General features: G+C 39.8%; 1 protein-coding gene across 2 annotated transcripts in view; it reads left to right on the top strand.

Moving 5' to 3' along the window:
* The window catches only part of LOC149089034 (DGAT1/2-independent enzyme synthesizing storage lipids-like), a 67,943-nt gene that overhangs the window by 19,657 nt on the left and 27,251 nt on the right, over positions 1-21,035 (top strand). The window contains exon 1 of one of the 2 annotated variants that reach the window (XM_089236767.1): positions 7,398-7,498. The exons of the other annotated variant lie outside the window; for it this stretch is intronic. The gene's annotated coding sequence lies outside the window, so the exon portion shown is untranslated. Of the gene's footprint in view, positions 1-7,397; positions 7,499-21,035 lie in introns of those variants that run through there. 2 annotated transcript variants of the gene reach the window in all.

Genomic DNA, 21,035 nt, shown 5'->3' with positions numbered 1-21,035 from the left:
CCTGTTCCTAAAGAATGCTATGCCTTTCCCAATTCGTCGCTCTCACTTCTCAACTCTACATTCCAAAAGCTATAAAATAGCATATATTTTTAAACTCTTAGAAAGAGGGGGGGAGGGGGGGGGTGGATTCGGGTGCCTGCCAGATTTTCGTTTTTTTTCCAGGCATAGGCGGACAGATGATCACCGTTAGCCTAAAAACGACCGGATTGGAAGGGATTTCACAAAAAACGTTTGGCTCCAACTTTTATGTCGCCATCGTGGCCTGGCGTCTGAGATTTGTAATTCCCTGTTATTCAGGGGGAGATTAAAGACTTTTTTTTCAGGCTTCGTGTGATTCTATTATTGTCGTGATATGATAGACAGTGCTGGGTAGGAAAATAACTTGGCGATAAATTGCGGTTTTTGTACATTCGGAACCGAACGGAAATGAAAATTATTTATTCATACAAGATTGTTATGATTTTCCAATGACTAATCTCGAGTCTCAGAATTGATGGCGAAAGAATCCGAACTGAAATGATAATACTATAAGCTCAACGTTGTTGCGAATGGGAACGTCCTCTCTCGTGGTCAAGGTTTTCTTTTTCGAAACGCAACGTTTTTTTATCGATTGAAAAGTTTACATTCGAATTTATGAGGTACTTCTACGAATCTACGGTGAAGGTTATTTCCATTAATACTTATTGCTTCATTGTTTATTTCTCATCGAAGAGACATTTATTCAAATGAAGATGCGATATCACGATCTTTTTTGTAGCATGTACTTTCATCAAAGGAAAAAATTTGTAGGTCTTCCCCATAGTACCGAGTTTTTGGTTTTTTGGTGGTAAGCACATGTTTCAGTTGCCAATGTATCTATCACGTTTTGGCAAATCGAAAAAATTTTCAGGCGCCAGCCAAATTTCTAAGGAGCCAAGCATGGCTTTTGTGCAAGAAAATTAATCCTAAATAATGTCGATTTCTTCGGGGACTAAACCATTGCTTCCCATGCTAAGAACGATGTTATAATGAAATTGAAAATTTTTTGTCATTCTTCGACTCTGATTTAGCAATCACGTGTAGAAAATTTTAAGCGCCAGTACCAACTTTTCAGTCACCGCGGCGATCTGGTGCTTGGGATTTGTCGAGTCCTGGGATCTACACTGCTCAAAACAATTAGGGGAACAAGCAAATAAGTGAAGAAAACCGTGCGAGACAGCCACGTATTGGCATACAATGGATAGTACACGCGTATCAATGCGCAATACAGAAAAAAGACGTAAAAAAATTTGGAATTAAGCTTTAATTCTTTGAAAATATGGAAAAAACATGAAAAGATGATTTAGGGCAACAATTTGGTTACATGTAAACGATAGAAAAAAGTATTGTTTAGACATGATGCATGAGTTTTAATAGGGCGCGTGGTCTCCTCGAACAACTAAGACTACTGCACACCTGTTTGCCATGGATGCGATGAGGTTATCGATCATACTTTGGGGAATACTGTTCCACTCCTCAAGAAGTGCAATCTGCAAGTCTCGGACAGTAACAGGCGGCCTTGGTCGCGCAGCAATGCGTCGTCCGAGCATGTCCCAAACATGCTCGATTGGATTCAGGTCAGGAGAGCACGCTGGCCATTCCATACGCTGTATTGTTTCAGCTTCAAGCATGTTCTCCACCAGACGAGCTCTATGCGGTCGGGCATTATCATCCTGGAAAACAAAGGAATCTCCAATGGCTCCAGCGTAAGGGATGACATGAGGTCGCAGTATCTCGTCGGCATACCTTCGGGCCATCAAAGTGCCATTCCGAATGATGTGCAGGTCCGTACGTCCGCCTATGCTGATTCCACCCCATACCATCCAACCAGCTCGTCTGTATTGTGACCTTTCACGAACGAATGCGGGGTTATTTCGAGTGCCCCTGTCCCTCTATACCAGAACACGTCGGGTGTCACACTCCAGACTGAATCGGGACTCGTCTGTAAACGACACTTGGCTCCAATCACGTTGCTCCCAATCTCAATGTTCAGCAGCCCATCTTCTTCGGGCCGCACGGTGGCGTGGGGTCAACGGAATGCAGACCATTGGCGTACGTGCATAGAGCCGTCCCTCATGAAGCCGATTACGTACTGTTTGGCTGGACACCCTTTGTCCTGTTGCCAAGAGCAACCGTCTTTGCAGCTGCGTAGCATTCTCTGTTCTGTTTCGACGGGCTGTTAACCGTATATACCGGTCATCAGTTGCTGTAGTGGCGCGTGGCCGACCTTGCCCTGGTCGACGTCTAACATTTCCTGTTTCGTGGAATCGATTCCACAGCCTTGCAACAACACTTCTGGCGACTCCAACAGCGTCCGCGACACTACGTTGTGTTTGCCGGGATTCCAGTCTGCCTATAACACGCCATGCCATGGATTCCGGTAAATCACGTTGTTGAGACATCCTCAAGTCACCTTGTCTCAAAAACAATACTGCGCAATCGAATTTCACAGTTACGGCAGTAAAACAGACGTTTCTGCAACATCCCGATTTCTGCCCTTATCTCCTTTTTCTGGTTTTTGACGTCATGAACTTTGATTTGCATATGAAGTTTTCTTCCTCCGTTTCCTGCTAGGCTTTAAATTATGGATGATTCATTTTATGTTACTTATCGGTATACATCTTTCATATTAAAATAAACATCATGCAGTAACACGGGAAAATATATAGCCGAGATTCTAAACGATTTCTTTAAAGTACAGTTACATGAAACTTTGGTGTCACTAACTGCAGCAGAGCTGTATAGAAATCTACGTTTAGTTGCATGACTATGTTACTTATACTTGAAATGCGAAGAAAAGAACACATTTCTAAGGTATCGATTATCTTTTTAGTGACCAAAAGTGAATCTAGTACTAGGCAATCTAGTTTTTTTTTTCAAAATTTTCCTGTGAAGTTGGAGTCTAGTTTTGTTCTTTCAATTATGTGAGTCTTTCTCAAATACCTACCACGCTATCCCATAAATTCCTTTATAAAAATTTTATTCCGATAAATTTTCATTAAATTATGAATGAAATATTAAACCTCTATAGTTCACCCCCATAAAAAGTTAGCATATTTTTAATTGAAACGATACATCAACACAGCATTTTATTTAATTACAGTGGATTTCTGAATTTATTAAAATGACCGATTGAGAAGGTAAAATACCACGGGAACCTTTATTTTAATGCTATCTATAAGCAGATAATACTTTGCTGTGCAAAGTTGAATAGTTTTTGCCTTGAATTTTATTTCTGATCCCCTCAATTGTTGCGATTTTTTAATTCTCTGAACTCGTAAAATTTCAGCAGCTCTCGAAAAATGACACCGACAAGGAATCAACTCTTTCTAGATTAAAAAAAGTATTGTACTTTGTAGCTGTATTTCGTAATAAAATGACACTGTGAAGATGTACTTTCTGAAATACCAAAAAAATTGAGAAAAGAAATGGGTATGACTGGTTTTTTGAACATGTATTTGGCATGTACAGGGTAGTCATAAAATAACTTTGTCGATTTACGAGCCCCCTAACGGCCGCAAAAATCAACGAAGGTGAATGAAATCCGAGATATAGGTGTTTCAGTACACGCGAAGGTGAGCAGAAAAACAAAAACGTAGCTCTCCCGGTTATGGTTAGAGCAACAAAATTTCGAAAAATCCACACTCATTTTTATGCATTGCAAAGTGATCGACGCAATAAAAAACCATAAATGGCGTTATAACGGCACCTGCAGCACCATGAACGCCGGAGCTAGACGCAGAGAAACAAACATGTGGAAACAACCAATGCAGATCACATTTCTGCAGTCTGAAGTTCCCCTCCGATGAGCTAGTGCACCAGCCCCTTCATGAGATCTTTCTTTGCTTCCCGCGCCGGCATTTATGGCGATATAGGTACTGTTCCCACGCGATTCATGGTTTTCACTGCGCCGATCACTTACCGATGCATAAAAATGAGTTTTTGCTGTTGGAATTTTTCGAAATTTTGTTGCCGTGACCGTAACCGTGAGATCTAGGGTTTTGCTTCTCTCTTCATTCTCGAGAACATACTCTAAAACACCATATCTCAAATTTTATTTGCTTTCGCTGATTTTTGCTGCCGCTAGGAGCTCTTGTATCGGTGAAGTTATTTTATTACCACCCCCCTCCCCCCGTTAATATACACTGAATCATAGAGGGTAAATGCAATTGAGAGTCAGTTTCCTTTAAATGTACAGTTTGTAATACCAAGGTCTTTTCTAGTTTGGTACAATGCAAAAGGTCAGCATATTTTCATTCAGTTAAATCTTGCTAATAAAGAATCTAGAAACAGAATCAGTAGCCTACAAGTAGAGATACGTTGAATGCTGTTTAGAAATTTGTACTGCTACTCAGAAAAAATAAGTGCTGCCATAATTTTGAACTTTCTGCATCGATCTTGAAAATAATTGGAAAGGCGAGGCATACAAAATCCAAACATTCCATAGAATTAGAATAACTCTATCAACTTCAGCTGAAGTCACTGGATATTGAAGAAAATGTGGAAAACATTTTAGTTTATGTGATTTTACAATTTTTTTATAATTAATATATATTTTCAAGCTAATGACTAAAATTAATTGTTTAGGTCCAGGTTTTATATAGTTTTTATAAAAATAAATAAAATTATACTTAGGAAATAATTTTATTATCGGTCTAATTTTTCTGACTTCTGGCAACATTCGCTGGAATTTTTTTTCTCACATCCACTCTACATTAACCAGACACCCGTCTCTCTCATACCACTTTCATTTAAATCACTTCCTTTAAACTTCTTTATGATGAAAATCATTCGCTGATATAGATGAAGTCAAAAGACACATAAATGATACTTTTCTTTCTTTTCTTCCCAGAGCAACTGAATTTTACAACGGGATTTTGAAATTGCCTAAAAAAATAATAATACTAAATTGAACTTTTTTACTTTGCTTACCCTTCCTTAACTATCCGACGATGGCAATATACAATATTTCAGATATCGTACACCCAACGCTGTAACTAGGGTGAGTAGTCTTCATAATCGTTATTTTTTACATCATTAAATGTTAATCTATGAAATCAATTTGTGACACGATTTTCGTTAGAGTAATGACGTCATTAGAATAAAGGGGGTAAAACTTTGGCTAATTCAGAAATCCGCGTGACGCGATTTACGTTAGTGTTGCATTTTTTTTTCTTCTTGGATATCAAAATCATGTTTTTTTCCTCTCTTAATAATTTATTGTTTTATGCACACAAAAATGTGCATGCATTACACATTTTTGTATTCGCAATTCATAGTAATGCCTTAAGGGAAAAAAGAAAAATTTCACAGTATTTATTATGCCTGAATGATCAATATTGAAAGGCTTAAGTGAATTAAATCAACCGTTGGAAAAAAAAAACTATGCTAGGAAATATTCCCGAAATCAAAATAGAACAAAATCAACAATAGTTTTTCCTCCATCAACAATCGTTTCCGAACTAAGTTTCAGTAACGTCTTGTCTTAACCACACGTGGTTGGGAAACGTAACTATAGATTGGTTGTCGATGGTTATTCATCGTCAAATATCATTCGTCGTCGTCGCCTGCGGTATCACAGAATATTATATCACGGAAATATCTTACCCCTTTCCTTTCTTACCGTTATTACGGTAATTACTGGCAACGTATTATTAGTGGAATTATATATTAAAATCCAAAAGTGGGCTGTAGCACCAGGGAAAGAACCATTTGGCACGATAAAAAGAACCCATGACTTACTTTCTCTCTGTAGCTTGTTTCTTTCTCTGACAGCAAGGAAATGAATCCCTACAGTAATCGAATACTAACGATATCTCCTTTACTAGGATTCCTTCCCGATTTCCAAGGAAGTCCTCTGATTGTGCTGGCTTTATTTGTTCAATAATAATTATTTTTTCCTCGATATTATATCGGGACAAGGAATTTAGTTGCATTTGTCCAGAGAGAGAAGGTGACATGTTGCTTGCTTGCTCCCTCTTGGGTGTTTTAGTTGCTACCTTACATTCCAAGGCTTTACTGCAGTGTGCTAACTTTTGATACTCGCGCGGTGTCTTTGCCCTGTGACAAATATATATGCGGTGATGCCCTCATGAAAATAATAATGGTTTAAATATCTGGTAAACTACTACGCTCCTTACTTCTGACCACTGAATGGGCAAACATCAATACCCTCGAAGAGATGCGACGCCCTTGACAAAGTTTAGTGACGCACACTTTGAAAACCACTCATAGTCTAGAGCAGCTATATTAAAGGATCAGTCCCACGAGAGTGAGCTAGGGGACCCTTGGTAAGATAATTAAAGTTAATAAAAGTCTTTGTTGAACATAAAACGCAAAAACCACAGCCGGCGTGAAGTAATCCGTACTTCTTTGGTCATTTTCAAAGGAAGACGCTCGTTCCGCTGCCTTTGTATTGAAAGCCATAAAAATTTGGTAGCACTATAAGGGCTATTTACATTTTGTTGGAACTATCAGGAAGCACAAACTACTCACCTGTGTTCGAAATTTATACACACTTTGTATTCATAATGGGATAAATTGGAAAGATTTTCATCCTTAGTTTAGGACAGTTATTTTCCAGTCACATCGTTTGGCAATTTACCTGTTGTGTTTGTATTTGAATCTCGGTGATAGAAAAAAAACGTGGACCGTTGAAAAGTGCGCTACCTGGATTTGACGACTTGCACAACTTTGAAAATGAGGAGGAATATCTACTGTTTCATGTTACAGAATACCGTAGCAAAATGTGATTTTAAAATGGTCAGATTTTCTGTCCGTTAGTCTCAATGGCTGCCACAGGCTTCAGATTCGAACCTTTCTTATTTGTTTCACCAAAAGAACTATCATTCATGTTTTCATTAAACATACCTTCAAATTACACGAGTTCAAGGCGTTCCTATATGTATTTTTTTTAAGCGAAATCACATTGGCTGCATACAACGGATTTCCTTGTATGCTATTTTATGCGTGAGAACTCGAAAAACCGGGCATCAGGGATATCTACTTTCTTTTTGAGGCATTACGTCAATCAGTAAGCATAAGGACATCATTTCTCCATCGGATATCATCATTATTATTTGAATATGAATCCTACATCGAAGAGTATATTATAATTAAAAGGATTCTTTTTTTTCTGTAGTGTGATTGAGGCCTTACGGGTCGCCATGCTCGAAAGGTTTCGGTGCAAAACATCTAAAGAAAAGGACACGGTCATTAGAGAAACGTGGACCTGAAAACATGTTAAGCCTTTCTTTTCTCTTTTATTTAGCCTTGGGATGAGAAAAAAAAGGCCGTCAGCCTTGGTTGGCTCACGCACAATCACAACTGGCTTGTCTTGCCACCGAGTTGTTAACGTTACTCGGCTACTTTTGGCTGACAGAAGCCTGTCTGAGAACAGATACATGACCACCGCTGGTTAACGCATCGTGAGTGTGTCTGGGATTAGAACCCGTGTTTAAAGGATATACCAACGTGACAGGTAGGCTCTAATCATTTGCGTATCAAACGGGATTTTTTTGAGAGAAAAACCAGATGAAAATTGAATTGTTTTGTGTATTGGATCATTAAGATCATTAAGAAATTGAGAACTGATATGTTAGTAATTATAAGCTTATAAGAATAAGTTATCCGAAGATGTGTGATGTCCCCCTCTGCTATTCATACGAAAGTTTCGGCAGCTGGCTGATGCGAGGATTCAACTGCGTCTGCGGGGAATCGAACCAACGTTCTTTCACTTGCCAGGTGAGAGCGTTAGACCACTACGCTACAAGGGCAACGAACCTCTCTCCTTAGAGCTCTATGGATTCGTTGCCATTGTAGTTGTCTAGCGCGTGCACCTCGCAAGTGAGAGGACGTGGGTTCGGTTCCCCACAGAGGCAGTTGAATACTCGCATCAGCCAGCTGTCGAAACTTTCGCAAGAATCGGTAATTATAACTTGATAAGTTTTATTTTATAGCTAATAAGTTACATAATTAACTTATAAGTTATATTATAACTGACCACTCTTATCATAAGCATCGACTAATGGTGATTGGGAAAAGAAAGATTGCACAAGCAAGCTCATACAGTTTTTTGAGATGTTCTCTAATATGAAAACTTGGACGGTTACTTCTAGACTGACCATATTTGCTCGAGAAACTGGGATTTCAAATCCGGAAAAATACGGGACAATGACATCATTTTTGGCAATGATTGGCAAAAGTAAGCGAAGTTGCCAATTATTACTAAAATTACTGAAAAACTGCCACTGGTGGCAAATGAAGCACTTCTGCACAAATTGCAGTGTAGTAAAATAAATTCTACGAAATAAAACGTTTAACATGACTAATATGTCATATATGATGGATGTTCTTATTTTGTAGTTGTACGTACAATATAATTTATGAGGTGAAAAATCTTTTCAATTTTTGATTTGAATAAGCAATAAAAATTAAAGTTGGCTTCATACGTGAAAATACGGGAAATGCAAGACATATGGTCACTAAAACTTCTCCAAGAGGGCCACCTTCCTTTTCTCTGAGACACACCCGGCACTTTTAGTCATCGGGAGAGGCGTCGGAAGTGTTATGAATCCGTAAGGAGGGCCGTAGCTAGCCATTCCTGTGCCCTGTGCAACAATTTGAATTTAGGCCACTTCTGGTCCATTTTTGGGCCCATTTCGGGCTTCCCCTTCCAAGTTGGCCCTGTGCGGGTGCACCTGTTTAGTTATGGCCCTGCTGTAGGTGCTTAGCTCAAGCTTTATAAGGCAAATTTTGATTTCTGAATGAATTCTGGGGTACTCAGACTGGAGGTACAGAATTCTGTGCATGCTGGAGCACCCACTGCATCCCCGCCTTCAACGCCACTGTTCATAGTGCTGCTCCCGAGTCATTTCTTAAGCAGCGCGATGGCATAGCCAGGAACCGTCAAAAGCTTTCATTCTCGTTTGGTCTGGACCGGCGTCTCCATACTTCTGTGTCACGATCACGGCCGGATATTTCTTTGGTTTGACCAATGCCGTCTTAACGCATGAGAGCATCCGGGCACCTCATGATAATGAGATGGCGTTAAGATTTACGAGAATAAGCATGCGAATTGGCAAGCAATCATTTCCAGTCAGGTAGTGGCGGGGGGGGGGGAGGGGTTGCAGCTGTAAGATGCCGGACTCTCGTCCTGAGCAGTTCGAACCCCGTTGGCGGTGGCACGTGGTGGTCGGCTGAAGTTGGTTTTCTGCCGTATTCCAGCTTCGGGGCACAAATGTGAGACGGTCTTCCATTTGAAAAAGTCTCTCTGCAGAGAGCAGGCATGCCTAAAACACGATACTGACATAACATGAAAATTCAAGCATTTCCATCTTTACTTCAGAAAATGGAAGACAGATGGCAGCATGAACACGAAAAAAGTGCAACTGTACGATATAAATATGTTAGGGTCACGCATTCACTCAGAACACACATTCCGGCATCTGCCGATTCGTTAGAAATTCCGAAAAGGAATTTGTACGATGTGCGTGTACTGTTAAATATTAGTAGTAGTGTTGGTGGTGGTAATAAGATGCTCGTCTTCCACCATGAAGGTTACCGTCAGGGGTCCACGAATTCGAACGGGGGAAGAAACATGAAAAATAAGTTCTTTACCTACCGAGCCTCGGGCAACCACTGATAGATGCGCATTCATCCCCCCCCCCCCACCCCAACAATGGTAGCAAATTGACTTATGGCGATATGATCGGAGTTGGTGCGTGGTAGAGAGGCCTCAGAAAAATCAATTTACCCGTGCGTCCATGATGCTCTTTAGACTTCGAATCTACTCTGGGACATGGTTAAAATTGCTTATAACCTGTTACAGGCAATTCTAATATCATACGAAGTACTAAAGCCTGGATAACATCGTTTCTCTCTATAATTCTAATATCGTCCCCCTCATATCAGAACCATGAATGTGCTTTTGGTTTACTTTCACTTTTTGGATTTATCAGTTGCTAAATTTGCTAAATTCTATCAGAAATGCGAATGTTTAACCCCTATTGAAACTCATGTTACAAAGCATTTTAGGGAAATTACTTTCATAGATTAACATGGGTAAACATTCAAGTGTCATTTCCTGGAATAGATGAGTACCTTATATCTGCCCTTCTGCATGGTTTTCACCGATGGCTTCCACTCAGAATGTCCTGTCTCCACAATTGTCCTAGAAACACAATTTTCATCTGTCGCCCGGGGGGGGGGGGGGGGCTAGTCTTCATTTTAATCCTTCAAATCTTCCTTTAAATTCTCGATACAATTGCGAAGCTATTCATTTCAGCCTTCTGTCAGTCTTTGGCCGCTATTACACTAAACAGCGTCTTTGACAAAGATCTTTTATACAATAAGTTTGACAAGAATAGGGCCGTAACTAGAATTTGTGCCGCCCCCACACCTTTTCTTTGTTCCCACCTAAGACTGCCGCCTCCTAAATTTTGCCACCGGGAGGGCAGTTGCTCCCCTCGCCCCCTTTAGTTACGGCCCTGGACAAGGGAAAAAAAGTTTAATGATAGATCTTTTACAAAACTTGAAAAAAAAAACAACCAATGAGCCTATTGGTTGCATTTTTCAACTTTTATAGTGTAATCTTGGCTTTAGGCCAGTATTACACTATAAAAGTTTGATAAAATACCTCTTATAAAACTTAAAAAATCCAACCAATGAAGCTTATAGGTTACATTCGAGCAAATTCAACCGATAAGCTTATTGGGTGAATTTTTTATCTTTTATAAAAGGACTTTTATAAAACTTTTATAGTATAATCTGGACATTACTCACACACACCTTTCTTCTTCTTCCTGTTCTTTAAAATCGAAGACATTACAATGAATTCAAATGATAAATTTGCTGCAGCAATTGGTAAAAATACTTGAGCTCTCCATAGCTATTACCTAACATTGCAAGTACACTCAAACTTGCCAAAACTTTTAAAAAATATTTTTTCAATCTTTCGTACAGTGCGTAATATGATCCGTTTATTGTCTTAAAAAGACATTTTATAAAATAAATGTGAATAAAAGATCTTTGTCAAAGTACATTTATAGTGTGCTACTGACCTCAGGCCGGATTACACTATAAAAGTTTGAAGTTTTATAAAACTTGAAAAATGCAACCAATAACTTATCGGTTGCATTCGAGCGAATGGCTTATTAGTTATATGCCGATAGGCCAGGGCTCCCACTCGTCCTACTTTTCCTACTTTTTGGTAAAATGTCCTACTTTCTCGATTTTGTCCCACGTTTCCTACTTTTTTATGAAATCCTATCAACAAAATTCATATAATTAATTTTAATTGAGGAGGGAATTATCGATATAATGCCGAATAATACAAATGTAGTAGATTGCAATTAATGATTCTTCCAAAGCAGAAATTGTATCGTTTTTCAGGTTCTTAAGCGGGTGTATGTGGACCATTTGGTTGTTGTTGTTTTTTTTTTCATTTGTTTAGGTTGAGGGTTCAACAAGTAGAGTAGTGATTAAAAACTTTTGCCTGATTGAAAAATAATAATTTTGTATTTACTAATTCATGGTCTTGGACAGTAACTAACATTTATCATTCAAAATTATGGTGCACATTTAGGTGAAGCAACAGTTTGCATAATAAAGCAGTTGGATACATAGGCCTATTCTAGGTTTTGTGACTCTGATGTGATACCCAATAGCATTCAATTGTCTTCTGTATTTTTAGGGCATGCAGAGGCATAAACAATATTTACAATGCTCAGCAAAGAGCTAGAAATGAAAGTGCTTCATTTGTCAAAAATGAATACACTGGCATTGAACACTAAAACTGAAACAAATCCTTTTAAAAAAGTATGATGGACAACGCAGTAAAACCATCTGGTCCGCCTTGACTTATTTATATCGGGCCTTGTAATTTGCACATTTTGCACTGTGCTTTTGGAAGTGGTCTCGAAAGACCGTCATTCTTTAAAAACTTACATGTCTTCATAATCTTCTGTGTGCATTGTTGAAGAGAGTTGTGACAGACTATGCACTTTGGAAAAGACTCCAAAAAAAAAAAGAATGTAACATTATATTGTGGTGAGAGACGGAAAAGAATTATCTGTAGTTGCTAAAGTACACTGTTTTGGTAAAAAATTATTTTTGTAACCAAGTCATTTCTGTCATTTTGCTTTGGCTCAAGTCAATCTTACTTGATACTGAAATAGTGCTATGAAGAAAAAAAATTTTAGGGATTTTTTTTATTATGCTATGATTATGTTGTTTGTGGGTACCCTCCCCCGTCCTACTTTTTCTAATTTTTATAGTGGGAGCCCTGCGATAGGCTTATTGGTTATTTTTTAAAGTTTTGTAAAAAATCTTTTATCAAACGTTTATAGTGCAATGTCGGTCGGTTTCATGGTATATGTAAGACCGGCATTACACTATAAAAGTTTTATGAAAATTCTTTATACTTCTTGACAAATGACACTAATACACTTATCAGAGAGTTGCATTTGCTCGAATGTAACCGGAAAGCTTATTGGTTGCATTGCATGCCCTTGTTGCAAGGGCGTAGCGAGGAAGGACTTTAGCATCCGAATGTGAGAAAATGACCTAAAAAAGAGAAAAAGATGGCCAAATCTATTGTTCTATCACTTTGGTCCTCCCGAACAAAATTTCTGGCTACGCCCCTGCCTTGTTGGCACCCAAGGATGATGTTTACACTAGGAAGAGCACAGGCGTCGTGGGATATGATCGAAGTGTTCAAAATTTTCAACGGGATGGATAGGATGGATCTATACCGTCAATCGACTGCTTCGACAAGGGAACACCAGTACAGTTTAGATCAGCGCTTCTCAAAATATGGTCCGCTGACCAGGGGTGGTCCACGACGATTGCGTATGTGATTCGCAGGCAGACTTGATGATTCAATTTTAACTGGATGGAAAATTATTCAATTGTTGTAATTGATATTACAGTGATATATATCCATATGGCTTCACGAATAAAAATTGTCTTCATACTTGGGTTCATTATACCTCATCAAGGTAAATGCAGTAAATTGCGATCCTAAATACGGGACATCACTAATTTGCATCCCAAAAATGCAACTTATGACAAATTTGCTAATTACTGCAAAAAGGGGTGAAAGGTAGAGAAATAAAAGGTTGCTACAAAAAAAAAAATCGCAGTGAACAAAAATTTGACGGAAGGAAACATTCAAATGATCCGATTACTGTATAATAAGGGACGTCGCCAATTGTCTTTAAAAACGTTGCCATAAGTCAGCAAAATCCCCAGTTGTAGTTAAAATTGCTGAAAAATGGAGGGGGAAAAAACCAGTTTAACTTGACAATGTGAGATTAATATTCGTATTTGTACCCAAAATTATCACAAGTTATAAAAACGCTTTTTATTAAACATTTTAGAGAGCATTATAAATTTAAATAAACATCATCGAAAAAAACGGGACAAATGTACAAAAAGAAACAGAACCACTAAAAATACAGAAACGTCCCGTAATACGGGACACAAGTCTTTCGTTGAATTGTTTCAGACATTTTACTGGTCTTGGGTTCAGAAAGGTTGAGAAACACTGGTTTAGACCATTCCAGATTGTAATGTCTCAGGGAGTTTTCCACTAATAGGGTTGTTAATAAATGGAATAGCTTACGTGGGGGTCGTGAATTCTAACACAATTGGCATGTTTAAAAAGAAACACGGTAAACATATCGGGATAAATCGAGGAGCTATCCATACTTAGATGAGACAACCATAATCTTTTTATTGGCAGTATACGATATATTATTATTATTATTATTGGTGATATAAGCTTTTATATATTGTGTATCTCGGTGATATTTGGCATCCATATTTTTTATGGGCATAATTTTTCAGCCTCTTTGTTGGGCAATTTGTCTGTTGTGTGCCTTTGTGTTTGTATTGCATTTCAATTATGTGCTGCATAAGCTAATTTTGTCAACGACAATCTCGATAATGCATTCTATGCATCCATGATATTGCTACGCAAGCTAATTTCAAGACCGTGCATATAACATACGCTTCTCGAATAACCTAGGGGATATGTTATAACCGAACTCGATTGTACACTGCTGGCCACCGTAAATGCAACACCCTGAAGGAAGCATGCAAATAATATGAAATTTACAACATGCATTAGCAGAGGTGAGATATGCAAATGATTAGAATTGCAGCGCAGACGCACATCACGCGCGCCTGTGGCGCCACTTCAAAGCGCTATTTAAGGCTTGGAGATTTCGACGATTTGAAGTACGGCAATTGTGTTTTTCTTGTGGTTTTTTCAAAAAAACGATCAATTATGCCTCGTAGAAAACAGCGATCATCTTTTGATCAAGTATCCGAGTTCGACAGAAGAAGGATAGTGGCCTACCGAGATTGTGGATTATCTTTCAGGGAAATCGGTAGTCGTGTTGGACGAAACCAAACAACTGTAACGCGGATATGGGATCGTTGGATGCAGGAGGGTACGACGGACCGACGTGTTCGATCACATCCACCTCAGTGCACCACTTCACGTGATGACAGGCGTATTGTGCGTATGGCAGTGACGGATCGCTCAGCCACATCACGAACCATAGCACAGCACATTCAGTCTGTACCGCATCATCCAGTGTCTGCGCGTACCATTCGACGCCGTTTACAGCAGAGTGGTCTGTCCGCAAGACGTCCATTGCTTCGTCTACCCTTGACGCAGAACCACACACGTCTCCGCCGCCAATGGTGCGATGAAAGAAGGATGTGGACGGCACAATGGAATGAAATTGTCTTTACTGACGAGTCACGCTTCTGTCTGCAACACCACGATGGTCGGATTCGAGTCTGGAGACACCGTGGAGAGAGGATGCTGAACAGCTGCGTTATGCACCGCCACACTGGTCCTGCACCGGGTATTATGGTATGGGGCGGTATTGGATATCACTCTCGCACTCCTCTAGTACGCATTGCCGGTACTTTAAAAAGCCAGCGCTACATCTCCGAGGTGTTGGAGCCAGTTGTCCTTCCTTACCTTCAGGGCTTGCCCACAGCCATATTTCAACAGGATAATGCGCGACCACACGTGGCACGCATTGTCCAAAGGTTCTTCGTCAATCGCCAGATTGAATTGCTTCCTTGGCCAGCTCGCTCTCCGGATCTTTCGCCGATAGAAAACATGTGGTCCATGGTTGCTCAACGATTGACCCAGATTACATCCCCAGCTGCCACACCAGATCAACTTTGGCAACGCGTGGAAGCTGCTTGGTCTGCTGTACCCCAAGAACACATCCAAAGTCTCTTTGAATCAATGCCGAGGCGTGTGGCAGCGGTGATCTCCAACAATGGCGGCTACTCTGGCTACTGATTTTGGCAGGAACCACACTTCACAGAAGTCTATAAATTTAATCATTTGATGCTTGGTCAACATGTTATCTACAAAATAAATATTGTTGCGATATCTCTTGTCTTTCTTGGTGTTGCAATTTGGGTGGCCAGCAGTGTATTTGACATCCATGTTTTTCATGGGTATCTCTTCAGCCACCTCGCTGGGCAGTTTGCCTGTTGTGGCCTTTTTATTTGTAACCCCGACCTTAGCCATGGTAGGCCTATATGTAAGGCTAGAATAACACTATAAAAGTTTTAAAAAAGTTAATTTATAAAACTTGAAAAATGCATTCATTAAGCGTATTGGATGCAACCGAAATGCTTATTGGTTGTGTTTTTGCAAGTTTTGTAAACAATGTTTCATCAAACTTTAATCGTGTAATCCACTGTCATGTGAACTATAAAAGTTTTATAATAGATATTTTACGAAACTTGAAAAATGTGACGAATGAGCGTATCGATTGCATTCGAGCGAATGTTACCGATCCGCTTATTGGTGGCATTTTTCAAGTTTTATAAAAATTTTACAGCGTAATCCCGGCCTTCCTCGAGTTTCATGGTATATGTAGCTCTCTCTAGTGGTTGGAAATCACTTTTTTCATAATGAGGGAAAATGAATATATCTAGAACTTGTGCACACATGATGTACAGCGAGATAGTGGGGAGGTCACACGAATAAGAATGGATAAGTCCAAGAGTAGAAAGGGATTATGGTTATTACACAACTGTTTCGATTAAGAATAGAACTTTCTCTTTCTATGTTATTATGTGATGCAACGTACTAACTTTACAGGTCGGCTCCGTTAAACTCACGATTCTCGTACGACTGACCTTTACGTTTCGACCCACCGAAGTCCTATTTTACTATACTCGGAAAGAAAAAAAAGTTCAGTAGAGGTTTGTTTGGCTGTTCAGAGATACGCACGTGCATCAAACAACCTTGACTGACTAGTGGTGGTCATTTTATGCAATAATGGTCAAGTTTGTTTTTGTTTAGAATAGTTTACGGTGGCTCTCTGACCGATTATAATTTTTATTGATTGCATGAAATCCAGGTCATCGCGGGGGACTGTCGTCCTATTGGACTGAATCATAAGATAGACTTTTAACATGTTTTCAATCATATGACATATCAATTTCGTATCGGTACTACTACATTGATTTGTCACGGTGATCTCCGAGTTGCGTGATTCTGCAGTTTCATAAGCCACGATCCTGTAATCAATGCACGTACAGATACACAGCAGGTCACGATGACCACTGTCACGTGATGAATTAACACAAACCACACAATATGCATTAAGCCTACATTCAAAGCACAACAACCATCGGACTTGCTCGTAACGAAGACGCACACACACAAAAAATATTCTTTTGTGACTCCTGGAACTTCTTTTTTAGGTAATGGACAACTGTAATGGTCATTGAGCCCTTGTTTTTTGAATCGTTATTGTTATCATTATAATTTAAAATTTACATACAAAAGGAATGTCGGAACAATTCGGAGATATCCAAGATATGCTTTTTGTTCACTCATTAAAAATCATGATGAATATTTCACGGGGTGGGGCGTTACAATACCATTTCTGACGGTGTGGGGTTGCTTTTTTTAGCAGGCTTTCGGCGCTTTCAACTGAAGAATTTCACATTCTCGAAACGTAATCGAATGAATGTGGGCCCCACACTTGCATGCGCGTTGCATTACTGCCCGAGTGGGCAGTAATGCAACGCGCCTACTACTTCGTGTGTCTTGCTGAGTTCGCTAGTTGTGTACGGGATGAAGATTCGTGAGCCAAGCAACTTGTGCGAAGAAAATCGGGAGTTGATGAGGCTCCATTTTCTTTCCTGTTGTTGTTACATCAATGAGATCGGGTATCTAACATTTCTTCCATAGAGACGTTCGCCGTAAACTCCGAGTGTTCCACGATATTCCAACATTGCTTTTGAATAATTCACTGATTACAGATAATTACGAGAAAGCCAACATCTTTGCAGATATATTCTCTCACTATGGCCCTAGCGACCATGATTGTGATCAACGCAGTTCTTGCTTTATGATTGACCATCCATTCTGTACAGACATGTTTAGCATTCAGTCAATAAAGTCCGTTATAACTTCTCTTTCTACAGGTACATCTCCGGGCCAGGCGGGATACCCGGATACTACTACAAACGACTTTCAGATACGATAGCTCTTCTTCTCACCTCTATTTTCTAATTTTTTACGACTACGGCACCTTTCCACGCTCTTGGAATTCCGTGGTCGTCTGTCCAATTTACAAGAAAAAAGGCTGTATATAGAGCCGACCCGAATAACTATCGTCCTATTTCTTCAACCGGTATATATCGCCTGTAAAATATTCGAAAGGGGCATTGGTAACCGGTTGCTGCCTCTTGCTGCTGAGATGGGTCTTATCCCCTCGACACAATTTGGCTTTATTCCAGGACGCTCGTTGCTGATTCAGCAATTATTCTGCCATGATATCTGGACCAGCGCTATCAAGTTGGGTTACGATATTGACGTTATTTATATAGATTTCCAAAAGGCCTTTGACATGGTAGACAGGCTGCTTCTTCTAAGAAAGTTAGCTGAATTGGGAATTCCTGACAAGGTTGTCAGGACATTCCAGGGTCGACTGTTCGATAGGGCTGACCGTGTGCGACTTGCGAGCATTACCTCCAGCGAAAGGCAGGTTCCTAGTGGAGTGGTTCAGGGTTAGGTGCTGGGTCCGACTCTGTGTACCCTGTTCACATACGATATTACCCAGGTGATTTCACCGATACCCACATTACAATATGCAGATGATATGAAGCTGTTTGCCACAGATGAAAATACAATGGGTTTACAAAATGCATGCCATCAGATTCTTTAGTGGAACTCTCGAAACAATCTACCTATCTCCGCTTCAAAGTGTGGATCACTGCATCTGGGCAGACAAGCTGACCGTGACCACTTTTGGATAGGCAATGAACCTTTACAGCAATTTGATATGTGCTCAGATTTGGGCATATTAATGAACGGTTCTCCGGATTTTGCCGCTTATTATCGGGAAATGGTTTGCAGGGCTAATAGAACTGCATACTTGCTACTTACGGCCTACCGTAAATGTGCTCATTCACCCTAGTATATGCTTTCTGTGTGCATGTCCGGGCTACCCTTGAGTTTTCTCACAGGTCTGGAGCCCATATAAGACCAAAGACATAATGCTCTTAGGAAAGCCCCAAAGATCTTTTACAAAATGATTGTCAGGCCTGGGCGGATTGTCCTACTCTGAGAGGCTTAGAGTTCTTAGTCTATACATTTCCTAGAATGGCGCAGAATTGTTTCCAACTTGAAAATGTGTTACAAAATGGCCCATAACATGGTATATTTACCATCGGGCGTCCCATTTTTTTGTCATCACTGACCGCCAGGTTAATCTGTGGTGACACCCATATGAAATACAGATCCCGATGGCCAGAAAAGACTGCTTCTTCCATGGCTTCAGATGCAGATCAGCCAGAATATGGAATAGACTACCACCAAACCTTGTGTGCTCATCATACTCAAGATTCGCTTCAACCGTTGCTCACTTTGATCTTGCTCCGTTTACAAAGTGCTTCCCCTTCTAAATTTTATGCCTTGTTTGTATCCTTTTATCCAATGCAAGCGCTTTATATGCCTTCTGGTGCTTTACTAAATAAAATAAATTCCGTATCGCTGTTTTGTCACTTGACTGTGGATCCTTTGAGCCAATGCCCGAAGGGTGGTCCACACCACTCGCGATCATCAGGGAACTCCTTTAACTTTCGCTTGTTCTCGTTTGGTCAACGTTCAAATTACTACAGTGACCCGTCAGGCTTTATCTTGGTAGAATCCGGAACACAAATTGCGAGCAAAGCAAACTAATCAACAGATGTCTGTCCAGACGTGCCGTCCACACGTGACTCGGATCGAGACGAACCTCTCCGATGCGCTGCCAACAGGTGAAAACTTGTGAGCCACTGACTCGCCTGGCTCTCTTTACTTTTCTCGTGACTTGTCCACCTATTCACATAGCTCGCTAGCTCAGCAAGTCACACATGCCCGATTACAAAGTATTGTAGGACCCACCCTTGACGGACACCAAAAATAGTGTAGAAGCCAGATTATTCCAAAGTTAAGCATCATGAATCATGAGACGAACAGTGTGTACAGACCCTTCCACACATACACAACATTTTGTGTTCCACAGACCCTTCGTGCCAGGGAACCCCCTATCAATAAGATGAAGGTCACAGACACCTTTACAGCAGCGGTTCTCAACCGGTGCTCCGCGGAGCCCGTGGAGCTCCTTGTGCACTCTCGAGGGGCTCCGCGGCCACTCGAGGAAAATAAAAAAAACCAGTGAAATTAAAAAAAAAAATAATTATAAATATTTTTAAATAGTGAAAATGAATCAGTAACTTTGATGAATAATTAAAAAATTGGCCTATAGGGCTCCGCCATAGAATGTTTTTACTTAAAAGTGCTCCGCGAGTCAAAAAAGGTTGAGAACCGCTGCTTTACAGAACAATATAGTAAAACTCCTCTCAACAGATACCTCTCAGATGCGGTCATGCCTCTTTTACGGTCAAATAATAATTTCCCCTAGCATAATAAAAATATACATTTCAAACCCCTGATTAACGGTCACACCTTCTTTTTACGGATGAATTTTTTTGTCCCGCTGGTGACCGCAAAAGAGGTTTTTACTGTTTTAAATCTTTCTGTTTACTTCTTTTGTTTTCTGCTCAGTAAACCGTTGAGGAAGAATTGAAAAAGACTACTGACAAATATTCAGAAGTCAAGTCGTGAATTGTTCGAACTCAACTACATAATAACGTTACGAGTGAGAAGTCGGGAGATACAGTATTTCCCACGTCATTGCATATCAATGGAAACTGCTTTCCTTCACTTTGAAGTTGATGAAAAAATAGATCCGGCATTTTAAAGTGTTTTGTGGACAGAGAGAGAGAGAAAACGTTTCAAGTTCAAGGCTGAATGAAATTTGCTCATCACTTGGGGATGATGACCTTGTCCGTGATGGCACGTTAAGATGATAATGGTTTCCATGTATATCTTTTTCCTCCCTCCTTCATTTTTAAAGAGATAATTTCTCTTTTGGAATTATTTTTTAATTAATTTCTTTCTCAATCTTTACATAGAATCATTTACATGGAGATTAAGATTATAATGAAGGACTATAAACCAATGCATGCAAAAAAATTATTAAGTAATGGCTTCCAGACCTATTTAGTTTTCATTAAGGGAAGGTCATTTGATTTTGTAAAATTGTTAACAGGTGCGAACGCACCTTATCAAGCTTGTTTTGCTTCTGTTTGATAGGGCTAGGCATAATATGTTTCTTGTTACTCTTAAAGGAAGTCATCAGCGGTGAAGAGCAACGTTGAAATTTGCGATCGTTTCGTACTATGCGATGATTAATCACTGAGCATGAAGCGTGTTTGAATTAAAACACATAAATCATTTCCATGGCTCCTCCACCAAAGGGGAGACTGATGGGAATCAACTGACCATAGACATCTACATTCTGTCAACACCAGTTATAATTAGACGATATCTAACCTAACCATAGCTGGTGCTGTTTGTATTGCCGTTAAGTGACTTTACTGTGATTTCATCCTTCCCCGAAATGGTCAGTTGC

The sequence above is a fragment of the Pholcus phalangioides genome, unplaced genomic scaffold (genome assembly GCF_987345545.1).
Source record: "Pholcus phalangioides strain wild (caught in Gottingen) unplaced genomic scaffold, Ppha-v1.0 ptg000002l_1, whole genome shotgun sequence".
NCBI classification, from domain to species: domain Eukaryota; kingdom Metazoa; phylum Arthropoda; class Arachnida; order Araneae; family Pholcidae; genus Pholcus; species Pholcus phalangioides.
The sequence above is the reverse complement of the archived record's forward strand: the minus strand, read 5'-3'. Positions and strand labels throughout refer to the sequence as shown.